At 37.9% G+C, this 11,502-nt stretch overlaps 1 long non-coding RNA gene across 1 annotated transcript; it reads right to left on the minus strand.

Annotated features, from left to right (window-relative positions):
- Positions 1–2,341: 2,341 nt before the first annotated feature.
- On the minus strand, positions 2,342–8,457 carry LOC114011062 (uncharacterized). The gene is made up of 4 exons (XR_003552804.2): positions 7,739–8,457; positions 6,289–6,382; positions 3,910–4,015; positions 2,342–2,852 (listed from the first exon to the last, which is right to left on the minus strand). It is a non-coding gene; the product is annotated as an uncharacterized LOC114011062 (long non-coding RNA).
- Between the last annotated feature and the right edge of the window lie 3,045 nt (positions 8,458–11,502).

The following is an 11,502-nucleotide window of genomic DNA, read 5'->3' on the forward strand; positions in this document are numbered from 1 at the left end:
GCAATGGGCCCAACATAAGAGTTAAGTCACCTGGGCTGCAGTACTTACTGCCCATGTTTCAGGTCAGGGGAAAAGAACTCCTTCCTAGGCAGGGATCTTCCAGAAGACAAGCCTGGGATTTGAAGCGTTGCAGTAAGAGGTCCTCTTGCAATTTTGGCTGTGCTAGCTCAGGAGGTTACTGCTCCCCTGTGCTCTTCACTGCTCTGTCAAGGGTTAGCTAAGCTGCTAATGGGCTGGCAAAACCCCCTGCTATTTAAAGTGATTAACTGATTATCTCCTTCCCCGAAATGAAGTAGGAAGCCAGGCTGGTAGATCTGAGCAGGCTCAGGATGGGTAACATGTGGCAGTAACCTCTTCAACAGTGCAAGTACAGCCAGAAGAAGACATAGAACTATACCTTAAGTGGGAAATAGCCTGCAGAACACTTCTTGTGTTTTTTGTGTCAGTTAGGACTACAGCACAGCTGTATAGCCAGCTTCAGATGTGCCCTATCCATGCTGTGACAGTACGTTAAAAGGAAGAATTACAGAAGCCTGAGTGCAGATGCCACACAACCACCTTGTGTTACTCATTGAGTGAGAGGCCGCATGGCCTTTGGCCTCAGCATGTGAAAGGCTGGCAGAGATGGGCTTCCCAGCCTTTTCTATCTTCTCGTATGACTTCAGCAAAGCACGTCCTTGTGCCTCAACTTCTCAATCTGTAAAAGGGAAGCAGTTTTTAATCGCCAAATAAGGCTGCTGTGAAGTTAAATTAATTACTGCAGGTAAAGAGGGTTACGTCCTTCAAAGGCAGGTGTTAAACAAAAGCAAAGATTTATTACTAAAGGAACAAGATAGGTCCATTTGAACTTTGTTCAGGAGACCACAGTATTTATTGATTAGTAGCTTTTGGCAGGGGGAGAAATTGCGCAGACGACCTCAGGGAAGAAAACTACAGGAAGGTGTGTGTGAAGGCATTCATGCTTTTGCTAACGTTATTGTAAATCTTGATCCTTTAATAAAGCTGTGACCTTGGAGTTGACAACTAGCATGCCATGGAGCAATATATAGCGTGGCACCAGCCTTGTAAATCTTATGTAGCTTTTGCCATTGACATAGACAACATGTAAAGAGAAATCAGGCAAGCTAAAGTTTATGAAACACATTTATTTGAAGAAAAGCATTTTGAATCAGACTTTTTAGATTAAACTGATGACCATGCCAACTTTTTATTCCTCATAATAAAATGTGTTTGTGAAATGAAATCTCAACAGTGAAAACTTGTAGAACTGCTTATAAAATTTTGACTTTGCAGGGGGCAACTCCACCGAAGAGGTACATTTTAGATCATGTTTGCATAGCTGTCATACAACTATTATTTTGGTTGCTTTCTTGACAACGCTGCTGCTGCTACTGCAAGAACAGCACATTTCCCTGCCAACATGAAAAGAGCAGGGATATGTTCTGTGGGAGCAGTCAAAGATGGATATGAGCAGAAAGGGAAAGAGGAAGCTGTGTAACTGCAGGGGGATCAGAAGGTGTCACATGCAAGGGAAAGGACATCTTTTGCTCTTGCCAGGTGTATCTCTACTGACAAAGAACGCTTGAAACCACAGACAAAACTAAGGACAGCACTCCTATGGTGGTTGCTTATTTGATACATCTGAAAAGTTCTCTATACATTATTTAGATGTGCAGAAAGCCATAAATCCAGTAACTTTTTCCCTATATCTTTGGCTGCTTTGCTTTGGCAGACCAGATATATTTTTTTTTGTTTGGTTGGTTTGTTTTGTTAATCAAATGTTCCCACAAATTCCACCCTTTGGAGCAGCATTGTCCATCTTTCCGACTGAGGAGTTCTCATTTCCAAGGACAGTTCTCAAGGAGAAAGGAAACACGTTGCCCAGGCACATGGAACATTGAATCTTTCTCCTCCCCAAAACCAGCTGCTTTCTCATTCCAAGAAAAACTAGTGAAGACCCAAAGTCTCTTGGGAGTTTCTTTGTTAACATGTTACCATGTGATTAAAGCTACTTTAATCACTGTACATTGCATGAACATGAATTTTGTTACAGATCAACTGCATCTTGGAAAGATACTATGTTATACTGTACATGAAAAAACTACATATTTTTCAAAGTTTATAGTAAGTATACAGGTTAGTTAAACTGTCAATCTCTTGAACAGGTTTCTATTTTTTTATTGTAAACTATCGTAATCTCTTGCTATCATTTCGAGATTATGAGTCTCATTTTGTACTGTAAATGGAAACTTACATGTGGTCCTTGACAGTAGGTAGTATGCCCAATACTGCTGGGGGGGGGGGGGGGGGGGGGGGGGCGGGCGGCATGGGATGTGTGTGTTCCAATTTGTTTGGTCCTGTAGCATCCAAAATGCTGCCGTTTTTGTCATCTGACTCCAGCATCACATTGTCATCATCAATATACACAAGACTGGCCTGCTCCTGGAACAGATGGGAAAGGCTGTTGTCAAAGCCAGTGTATCTGCAATACGGGACCTGCAGCTAGTTCAAGACCATCACATTTTAGGCAGAGGAACTGACAATATTTTCTTTTATCCTTAAAAAAATCCCCACACCAAACAACACATTTTTAAATTAAACTGAAATTCAATTTAAAAAAAAATAGTTTAACAAAGAATGTGTAAGAAAAAAAAATTAGGTCCATGCAGGTTACTAACACTCCATTAATTGCAAAAGGCTAAATTTTAATGACCATGTTTATCTACAGAACATGTTCTTCCACTGTTCTGCAGTGGTTCTTACGTGATGTTTGGATGATTCATGTGCACATATTCTAAGAATGACCCATCTAGAACTCTTTCAATAAGAACTTCTCCAATAGTGTTTGTGTCCTGAAAGAAAAAAAAAAAGGATATTTTATAGACTATCAAGATAGTAATTGATATGTTAATATATTTAATTTTGACTGCTTGAGTTACCAGTTAACAAAACACTGGTTTCCATGTGTTTACATCCATGTTTAAAGTTTACTGCCTAACTTTCTACTCCTTGGCAGTAAACACTGCAACATAAAGCAAGAGAAATCATTATGAAATTTGAAATAAATGAGAATGTCAGATGGAGAAACAGATTAATTCACTGATTATGCAAAGCCCAACAGTGCTACTGCTCTTTAATAAGGAGTCCAATTTGGTGATGCATATTACTGTGTATAGAAATAAAAACTCTAGTCTTAGCTGTATTTTATGAAGTTATATGTGTGCGCTATCATTAAAGTGCTATCATACAGAAATCTTTTTCTGCCATGTGCATGAATTACAGGTTTGAATTATTAAGATGGTTTTTCACCCTTGCCCTCCATTTGGACATAATTTTCTTTAGTGCTTTTGCACCATTTGAAAAAACATTTTATATCTTTCTTTGGGATTTTGTCTGGATGAGTATCAAAAATAAATAAAAGAAAGTACTAACTAATATTCTTGAGAAATTCTAACAGCATGTTAATGATTGTGCTGCACTTTCTGTTTTACAGCCTGCTTAGACAGCAAACAGCTGCGGCAGCTTTCACAAGTACAACTGTGTCATCTTAGGTTCTTACTAAATAAAAATGGGTTGTTGAAACAACTTTCATTTAAAGTACATAGGTTTTCATTTGAGGATCTCCAAGTAATTTATAGTCATGAGTCACACATAATACCTGTTAAGAAATGAGGAAATGGGTTACCTTTCCCTTGTCCCACCATTAGACAGCAACAAAACTGAGGACAGAATCCCTGAGTTGGCACCTCTGAGTACCAGGCTATGCTGTTTCTGTACACATCTACCACGCTTAGTGACTTCCTGGTGAAGTTACCTGCTCAGTTCTTTTCACAACTTCTTGATTGTAAAAGGTGTGGAAGATACACATAAATAAATCAAGTCCAGTAGTTTGCAAATACCATTACTTACTATGTAGTCTTTGTAATGGCGCGTGTCTGAGTTGAAGACGCCTTACAAAATTTCTGCTGAAACAGTGTGGATCTCTCCCAGGTATTTAACAACAATTTGGACAACGCTATAAATAAATGGAAGGAAGTACTCAGTTTTCATCTTGGAGGTCTTAGAGAAGAAATATTATCAATGTTTAAAAAACAGGAATATGAAATAAGTGGATCTGTTATGGCCAAATAGCATTCTTTGAGCAAAACAAATACTCCTAAGCACAGTACACTTTCACATCAACTGTCAATTATGCTGATCCCTGTTGCGTAATTAGTGCCTGCAGACATTCCAAGGATTGTCAACCTATATAGATCTGATGGTTAATATATTCCCTCCTACTAGCTACAAAATAACAGTCACTCAAAAAGCATTTTTTAGGCAATGCAAAACTTGTTTATCATCCAAACAATTCATGTACCCATTTGTTTATCATTCAAATAGCAAACTAATAACAAATAACCCATTGTTTGTCATCCAAGCCACTGTTTGGATGATAAAATGCTACAAGACACATGCAAGACTTCTCTGGTCATCAATAACAAATTCATTCATGTGTGTGTTTACAACAGAAGTGCCTAAACCACTTCACCAAAAGAAAAGCTGAATTACTTCCTGTGGGTTCTTTGTAATATAAAAGTTGCAGTTGCTGCAACATTTATTCATTTAAGCAATATCATGAGAACACTGCATGTATGCTAAAAAGATGATTATCATGGAATACACCATGTGAATATACTACATGTAGACTAAAACCAGCTTTATGACATGTTATGGTAATGAGCATTATGATACAACACGCCAAAAAATCCTATGCCTTTCTTAGAACTAGAAGTCCAATGTGTTTATTCTAAGTTTGAAATAAAACCATTGAAAAAGATGTGCCAAATCTCTTTTTCAGGTACTCCTGAAACAGTTACTCAAAAGGTATTTTAGGACTAAAGGGAAGGATCAGCGTGGCAGTAGCAAACAATGAAGTGCATCTCTCAGCATGTTCCCTCTCGTTGCTTTGTATTAATGGTGTGGGATCTACAGTTTATAAATCAACTACAGCAGTTATGAAACCAGTATGACTTAAAAGATCACATTTTCATTTCCCTGGTTATACTTTTTACATTATTTGCAGGCAAACATAGTTCTGGGCATTGTTTTTTCCATTGGGTTTCACAGAAATGTGCAAAAGAGGCTGTATAATGCATATTACAAGTCTCAGGATCAGCTTCTATATGCAACTCTGAATTGAGCTAAGCATTTAATAATTTTCTAAGTTTTAAGGCTTGATTCTGCTCTACAGATACACAACACGGCTATTTATGAATTTGCCCCGAGTGAAAAAATAAGAGCTTATAGACTGATAGGTGTGATAAAAATTACTGAGAAATATTTCAGTTGCCTGAATTAAATACAGAGTCTAATCTGAAGAATACAAAATTTGGCAAAATGTTATGCATTAAAGCATTAACTCAGGCAAATGTGAACACAGTATATACTCTGAGGGAATGCTTCCTTTAGTTTACTCAGAGCTCTGGCTTCACAATAACTTACTAATATGATCATGGTTAAGGTGGTGAAAACTAACCTGCAACGTAAGAGGGAATGGAGCCGGTTTCCCCCTTCCCACCTGCTGCAGGAAACAGGAGCGTTGGTTGATTTGTCTACAAGCCCTTCAGTCTGTAACCTCTCTAAAACACTCCTGCCACATGTGAGAATTGGAGTCGAAAATGCTGCAGCAAGTAACTATCAGGGAAGTAAATTACACTTGTCCAGATCTGAGTCTACAACCCTATGGACCTCAGTCCTACAGGCAGGGTCACAGTAAGACCTCGCAGCCCCCATGGACCTTCAGAATGAAGCCATTTATGTAACATTATCTTAAAAAAAAGAATTAAAAACCCTGCTATGACAGACTCCTATATAAGGTCACATAAGCAGTTCTCATAACTTCAAAACCCAGATGAGAATACACAGCAAATGCTGCACATAAATCTGAGTTAAGGCAGTAGAAATAGCACATGTGGGATTTAAAAACAGGCAAATTGCTGAAGCTAATAATGCTCGTTGTCTTGGCTGTAAGTAACTGTTGTACCCATTACAAGATTTCCTACACCATTTTCAGCGCTCCTATCAGCACTCACAGTGACAGAAGTGCTAGTGTTTTAAATATTATGTGCATACACACTTGGTCAGTGAGAGATGGGCAGAGGGAATGAATATAGGTATGTTTTTCTTTCACTGTCAAAATCAATTAAACAATTAGTAATTTTTTTCTTTGTCTATTATCTCCTATCAGTAATGCTTGCTAGAATTAATCTGTTTAACCTGTGAATTCAGTAAAATACATACTTATACATTTCCACTGCTGCTCTTTCCACTCTGACATGTGAGACAGTGGTCCATCAGCTCAGCCTCATCTACTTCACACTGGCAAAAAGGACAGGAATATCTGGGAATAAGAGGTAGGAAGTTGTTACTGGATGCAGATGTAATTGATACATTTTCAGCAAAAACTACAAGCAATAAAAGTAGTATTTAGATTTCTGTGGTCAGGTATCATCAGGAGCTCCTTTTGCCATAGCTAAAATGCATCATGGGTGTATGACATGTACCTGGGTGTGATGTATGCTATGCTGGCAAAAGGTCAGCCTTGCTAATGGATGCTGCAAGCACTGCACAGAACTGTGCCAGCATGTCAGGATATCGATCCAGAAAAGCACTCTTAACATAACCATGAACTTAGAGAAGCACAGATGAAAATACTGAACACTACAACTATAGACATTTGATAAAAGCATCATTTAATTGCTGTGATACACTTGGAACATGTGTGACCCAACTACCAATTCTCGGGAGCCCCCATTAAGTATCAGTGCTTTCTTGCACAGGATTCCTACTTAGTTTTCAGGATAGAGTATGGTCTTGTTGCATGGTGGAGACACTGTTTTCAGGTTAGTGCAGTTTTCAGATGTGTGCGGATAAATGTTCAAGTTTTTCTGAGCATCAGAAGAACAATAACTGATAAGGAGATAGGTCTTCTGAGCAAGCAGCCTGAATAATGTGTCATTTATGAATTCAAATAGCAAAGAGTATAGGGAATTTAAGTTACATAAATTAAAAAGCATTTTGATAGTGATATCTAAATTGCTTCTAATCATTAATGGACAAAACTAAAGGCCATTAAACTTCAAGACCTCTAGAATTACTACACACCTAATTGATTGCTCTAACAGGTCCTGCCCTGAAAAAGAATAGCAGGGACTAAAGATTTAAACTTTTAACATACAATACATGTTCTGCAAATATTTATCTATACTATAAACATATAAATAAGGAAAGCTGTCAGTCTTCTTAACTCAAAACTATTTCTGAAGAACAAATTATTAGAAGAGAGCCAATTACATTTAGATTATTATTAACCCTATTCATTCTGGAAATAACCAACATCTTTAAGGAGTTTTATTTGAAAGTAAACATAATTGTCCCCCAATTAAAATAGCAAAAACTGCTGACTTGTCAAAACACAGTTGTTTCTACAAAACAGGTCATGTGGAGCTGAATTCTATCAAAATCATACTGACTGCAAGTAAAATGCATTATTTTTTAGTCATACACAAAAAAAAAGCATCCATTTTGAGTACTATTTGCATATTCTGTTTTAAACAATAAAGGATTTGTGTTGAACTTATGAAACAGAAACATGTTGCAATTAAAAAAAAATCAGATACTTCTACAGTTTGACTTTACTATGTTGGGATAACAAACTCAAAAGTGGTTTTACAGTGTCATCAACACTGAGGTCTACCTTGTTGCAGCATCTTCAAGCTCCCCTACACATCCATATTTTTCTGTACATTTTTCACAGGTTCTTAAATGAGCTCTCATTTCACTCAGACATACCTAAGCAAGAAACAGCAGCAGTTTGTTATGTTTTATAATGTGACACATTTATGCTAACACATCACTCAACATTTTCTAGTGTAAAGGCTTATTACAATTATGGCTACACCTAGGGAAGCAAACACATCTCCTTCGACTACTGGCTCTGTTGCTCAAGCATTTTGTTACTGGTTCAGTATTGCTGTAATACATTTTATAATAATAACATTCAGCTTATGAGAGTAAAGTCAATTTGAGTGAAATAATTATTGGTTTGTGGTGGTTTTATTTGTCCCTTACGTTGGTCCTTAATATTTTGGAATGAAATTTGGGAGGCAAAAGGGAAAGATTTCTAATCTGGGGAGGGAGACTCTCCCAGTTCATATCTTGCTCTGTTCTTAATGGTGAAAATCTAGACCAACCCTGTTAAACCAAAAAATATTCCAAGGTGAGGACCCAATTCTGACCTCAATGAAGTAATCAGCAAAACTTTTGTATAGATTCATTAAGGGTAAGATTTGGGTTGTATATTGCTGCTCTGCTGTGCCGGCTGTCCTGTTTCCTTTAACTCAGAATCTCCATATAACAGATCTGATGAAGCACAGTCATGAGGTATTTTCCATGACAAGAAAGAATATGAAATTATATGAAGCTGTCATGTTGAGATATTAAAATATCATTTGCACAGAAACAGTGAAGAGACATTAATATTACTTATAGGTTATATTCTATATTCTTAACCTTTAAACATTGATGACCAGTTCTGGTGAATCTTGGTGAAGAAATTTAATATAACTCTGTCCCAGATGGCTGTGCCATGGGTACCCTACAAATGATCATCCTGACTGCGGATCAGGCAGAATGAAAATGCTCAGAGCGCAGTCACTTAATTGCAATTCCCACTCCCCAAATGGAAACGGCAAATGAAATTAGGTTTATACTAATACAGTAATCTGTGCTTTGGCGCGACTCAGATGCTGCAGGAGCATTTGCCAAGGGTAGTAGCCAAATACCAGAAACAACACTCAAAAGTATCTTGATGCTAGAATGCATTAAATGCATTCTCCTTTTCAACATATCTTAGAGGCCTCACTGATTGTTTTACGCAAGAAATACAGCCAACACTTTCTGCAGCCATAAGAAAGATTATAAACCACTGCAAATATACATCATCAGGTCACTTGTGCTCTGCCACTGAACAGCAAAAAGCAGTTCTTAAGCTATGCTAAGTATTGAGACTAGGTAAGCCATACGTAGGTCAGCACTTCTTAACATACCTGTTTCAATTGGCTTCCTTTTGCAAAAAATGAATTTAAAACAATATTGACATTAAATTCAATATTTAGCTACATTAAATTCAATATTTAGCTACTATTAATACCAAGGTGTTGCAGTTTATGTATTTCATTGCTAGCTTTAAGCCGATCTTTCCCAAACAGAAAACCCATGGCATAAAGGTAAAGAACCGATAGTGTTAAAAACAAATACACTTTTTTGCTGGTTTTCTTATGTTCTCTGTAATTCCCCACAACCCTGCAAATAACAGTCTTTCTGAAGTTCATACATTTACTTGCTGGTTTACATTTTATGGTATTTTTACCCTGCTGCTGCTAGACAAGAAAGAGTTAAGGGTACTGTTTTGCAGCTACCAAGACAGAAGAAATTATAGAAGTCGGATGCAAATCCATTCAGAGAAAAAAGAGGGAGTCAGTTCTAAGTTGTACAATCTTCTCCCACAAAACAAAGGTATAAAAATATGAGGAAGAGCAGGACTTAAAAGTGTTCATTATACAGAAAGAGACACAGATTTAATTAAGGAGAAAATGCTTGCTTTTATATGAATTTTCAAGTAAATTTATATTAATTGAATCTTGGTTAACTGCTTTTCTATGGATGCCCTGTCCTCCACCAGAAAGCCCCATTAACCTTTTGCTTTGCACCTTGTTTTGATGAAACATGATAAACACCTTCCAGTTCAAACAGTAGCATTTAAAACTTCATTTGCATGTAAGTGATGTTTCAAAGGCTTTATTTAGATTTAAGGAAAAAGGCTCAGTTTAGGTAGCTTTACTGAAGGGAGTTGGGGGGTGTTTAAAAAAAAAACAACCAACAACCACCACAAAATTTTCCATCTTTGTTCTGTATTTTAACAGATGCAATTTTGGCCAGGATTTTTCTTATGCAATCGTTAAATATTAAATTTGTCATTTGTCCTTTCTCCAGCCAAAGCCAACGTAGGTAGTCAAGAAGATTCAGCTCCCACAGGTTTAGGCTTGAGCTTAATATTTGCAATGACACTGGCAGAGTGTTTTAGAGCTCTTTTAGATATGGAACTTGATAAATCACAAAAATCTATTCTTCCATCATCATGTTGGTAGAGTTTCTCTGTTTAGACATGTCCTTAAAAAGGTATCTTAATAGTGTTAGTTCTCATGCATGGATACAGCTCTGGAATTATTTACTAGTTACGTGTTCAAGGCTGCAAACCTGTGTTTTGCATTTTGTGCAATTTTGGTATGTGTTCCCATCTTCTTGGCAATATTAGTAGCTGGAATTCCTTCAGAGGGAAGATAAGCATGGCAGTAAGGGCACATCCATGCCTTAGTCTTTAAACATGCAGAAATACAGGAATGACAGAACCTGTACATAGAAAGAAACTAAAACGAACATGATAATCCCCCCCCAAACATGCTTCAAATGAGGCAGGGTATATAAAAAAAGAATCAAAATTTTGCACCACATGACATTCCTGGTGGAACATTACAGGACATTTGTTTTTCTTAGGATATATTGTCAAAAAGATTGTGGGTATTGTGCCGGCAGCCCTACCTGCGTAAAGCAGAGCACTGGAAACAGACAAGCTGAGCTTCCCGGTAGCACTGAAACACATGAGACTGCAAAGACTTACTTCAGAGCAGAAGCAAGGAACCTGTGTCCCAGGGGCCAGGCAAAGCCTGCAGTTCATGATTTCAAAACCCGCCATCACAGCAAAGATTGTTTAATTTTTGTGGTGTTGCTGCTGGACAATGTCACAAATATACGCATACTGATAGCTTACTCTAAGTCTTCCCGAGCCCACAAACAGAAGAATGCCCCATGCTGCTCCTATGAGGGACAACCATTCGGGTTGTTAAGACAAGGGAATTTCTCTAATACGTGATGAATTCGGGAGTCAGAGAATTACACTCACAGGGTTTAGGCAGCAGGTGCAGGGGAACTGTTATGCTGTTGTGTGGTAAGTGGTTCTCTGTTCTAGCTGTCTTGGGGTTTGGATGGCATAAAGGCATACCAACCTCTGGGAGCATCTCAGCCACTTCTCTGGTCTTAGTAATAAAAGCAGATTGAATTAGTGGTCACTGCAGCTGCTTTTGAAAGCTTTTTTGTCAGTAACGGATATGACAGAGAAACTTTCGTGAATCTTCCTGTAGAGATGTAAAACATTACTGCCCTTCACTATCTAAGCACCATCGAAAAGTTCTGATGCTAATGGGATGGGAGATGGCCCTTCTTTGCATCAGATTACAGCTCCTCATCATGTCTGGATAGGGATCTGAAGGGTAGAGTAACAACCTGGGATCTTAAGGAAGGACAAAAGAAAGGGTGCACACTGACTGGCTGGCTGACTGACAGACAGCCCCTCTGGCTTTGGAGGAGCTAGAAGAAGCTGTTGTGCCAGCCTGCAATCCACAG

Source organism: Falco peregrinus, chromosome 3 (assembly GCF_023634155.1).
Source record: "Falco peregrinus isolate bFalPer1 chromosome 3, bFalPer1.pri, whole genome shotgun sequence".
Taxonomy (NCBI): domain Eukaryota; kingdom Metazoa; phylum Chordata; class Aves; order Falconiformes; family Falconidae; genus Falco; species Falco peregrinus.